This window comes from Austrofundulus limnaeus, unplaced genomic scaffold, assembly GCF_001266775.1.
Source record: "Austrofundulus limnaeus strain Quisiro unplaced genomic scaffold, Austrofundulus_limnaeus-1.0 Scaffold649, whole genome shotgun sequence".
NCBI lineage: Eukaryota > Metazoa > Chordata > Actinopteri > Cyprinodontiformes > Rivulidae > Austrofundulus > Austrofundulus limnaeus.
This window is the reverse complement of record NW_013953051.1, coordinates 206,962-210,021: the sequence shown is the minus strand read 5'-3', so window position 1 is coordinate 210,021 and position 3,060 is coordinate 206,962.

The window sequence follows — 3,060 nt, the reverse complement described above, 5'->3', positions numbered from 1 at the left end:
ACCATCAGTCCCTGAAGACACCATCAGTCCCTGAACACACCATCAGTCCCTGAACACACCATCAGTCCCTGAACACACCATCAGTCCCTGAACACACCATCAGTCCCCGAACACACCATCAGTCCCCGAACGCACCATCAGTCCCCGAACGCACCATCAGTCCCCGAACACACCATCAGTCCCCGAACACACCATCAGTCACTGAACACACCATCAGTCCCTGAACACACCATCAGACTGTCACTGAACACACCATCAGACTGTCACTGAACACACCATCAGACTGTCACTGAACGCACCATCAGTCTCAGAACGCACCATCAGTCACTGGACGCACCATCAGTCCCTGAACATACCATCAGTCCCTGAAGACACCATCAGTCCCTGAACACACCATCAGTCCCTGAACACACCATCAGTCCCTGAACACACCATCAGTCCCTGAACGCACCATCAGTCACTGAACACACCATTAGACTGTCACTGAACACACCATCAGTCCCTGAATGCACCTTCAGTCCCTGAACGCACCATCAGTCTCTGAACGCGCCATCAGTCCCTGAACGCGCCATCAGTCACTGAACGCATCATCAGTCCCTGAACACACCATCAGTCCCTGAATGCACCATCAGTCCCTGAACGCACCATCAGTCTCTGAACGCGCCATCAGTCCCTGAACACACCATCAGTCCCTGAACACACCATCAGTCAATGAACACACCATCAGTCACTGAACACACCATCAGTCCCTGAACACACCATCAGTCCCTGAAGGCACCGTCAGTCCCTGAAGGCACCGTCAGTCCCTGAAGGCACCATCAGTCCCTGAACACACCATCAGTCCCTGAAGGCACCGTCAGTCAGCAGACACAGTTTGAGGTAAATAAACTTCTGATCTTCAGATAAACGGCTTAAACTCAAACCCAAACAACTGAGCGGTCCTCAAACGCCTCGGTTTGTCTCCGACCCGTCGGATCAGAACTCAGACTAAACACCCTGAGCTCAGATACCATCTGAGACGTGTCTTCATCAGGGCCGGTGCAGAACTCTGAGGATCCCTCTGGGACCTGAAGACAGAGACACGAGTTTAAATCCTGCAGAGACACGGACAGAGACACGGAGACACGGACAGAGACACAGAGACATGGACAGAGACACGGACAGAGACACAGAGACATGGACAGAGACACGAAGACATGGACAGAGACACGGAGATACAGACAGAGACACAGAGACATGGACAGAGACACAGAGACATGGACAGAGACACGGACAGAGACACAGAGACATGGACAGAGACACAAAGACATGGACAGAGACACGGAGATACAGACAGAGACACAGAGACATGGACAGAGACACAGAGACATGGACAGAGACACGGACAGAGACACAGAGAGACAGAGACACAGAGACACAGAAACACGGACAGAGACACAGAGACACAGAAACACGGACAGAGACACAGAGACACAGAGACACAGAGACACGAGTTTAAATCCTGCAGAGACACAGACAGAGACACAGAGACACGGAGACACAGACAGAGACACAGACAGAGACACAGAGACACAGACAGAGACACAGAGACACGGAGACACAGAGACACAGACAGAGACACAGAGACACGGAGACACAGACAGAGACACAGACAGAGACACAGAGACACAGACAGAGACACAGAGACACGAGTTTAAATCCTGCAGAGACATGGACACAGAGACAGTTGGAGCAGGTAGCTGCTATCAGCTGAAGGTTTGTATCAGCTGAAGGTTTGTTTTAGCTGAAGGTTTCTATCAGCTGAAGGTTTCTATCAGCTGAAGGTTTCTATCAGCTGAAGGTTTGTTTCAGCTGAAGGTTTGTATCAGCTGAAGGTTTCTATCAGCTGAAGGTTTCTATCAGCTGAAGGTTTCTATCAGCTGAAGGTTTGTATCAGCTGAAGGTTTGTATCAGCTGAAGGTTTGTATCAGCTGAAGGTTTGTTTCAGCTGAAGGTTTGTATCAGCTGAAGGTCTGTATCAGCTGAAGGTTTGTTTTAGCTGAAGGTTTGTATCAGCTGAAGGTTTGTATCAGCTGAAGGTTTGTATCAGCTGAAGGTTTCTATCAGCTGAAGGTTTCTATCAGCTGAAGTGTTTTCAGCTGCAGCTGTTGGACGACCTTTAATCTGTAAAAATAAATCCAATCTTCAGATGACATCATCAGGTTAAAATAGAAATGCTGAGTCATCTTTATTTCACTGAAGGTTTGTCTTTAACCTGCTCCACCTGCAGACAGCATTTTATTTTAGCTGTTTGAAACGTTCGGCTCGTTCAGCAGACGGCTGCTGTGAGTTTTAGTTTTTGTAACTTTTATATATTTTTAAATATTTAACTTTATCAGGTCTGTTCAGGTCTTCTTAAGCTACTTTTAGCTTTTAGCTGCTGTGTGACCTCCTGCAGCCTCTTCTGGTTCAGCTGGTCCTGACACCTGTCCTCAGACCCCTGTCCTCAGACCCCTGACCTCTGTCCTCAGACCCCTGTCCTCAGACCCCTGACCCCTGTCCTCAGACCCCTGTCCTCTGTCCTCAGACCCCTGACCCCTGTCCTCAGACCCCTGACCCCTGTCCTCAGACCCCTGTCCTCTGTCCTCAGACCCCTGTCCTCTGTCCTCAGACCCCTGACCCCTGTCCTCAGACCCCTGACCCCTGTCCTCAGACCCCTGACCCCTGTCCTCAGACCCCTGTCCTCAGACCCCTGACCTGTAGAGTTGCAGCTGATTGCACAGTCTGCCCTTCAGGGTTCATACGTTCTGATGGGAGCATTATGAACCTTCAGGTTTACTTCCTGTTGGGAAGAAGCTGCTGACCTTTGACCCCGCTGTAGATGGGAGTCTGATGGGCGGAGCCATCACCGTGGGAACCAGGCCGGACGTAAAACTGGAGCCGGTCTGGACCTGAGAGGAAACTGGAGAGTCAGAGGAGCTGGGACTACTGTGGTTCTCTCAGGAAGTGACAGAGCCCCCACCACCCCCTCCCCCCTGTGTGTGTGTGTGTGTGTGTGTGTGTGTGTGTGTGTGTGTGTGT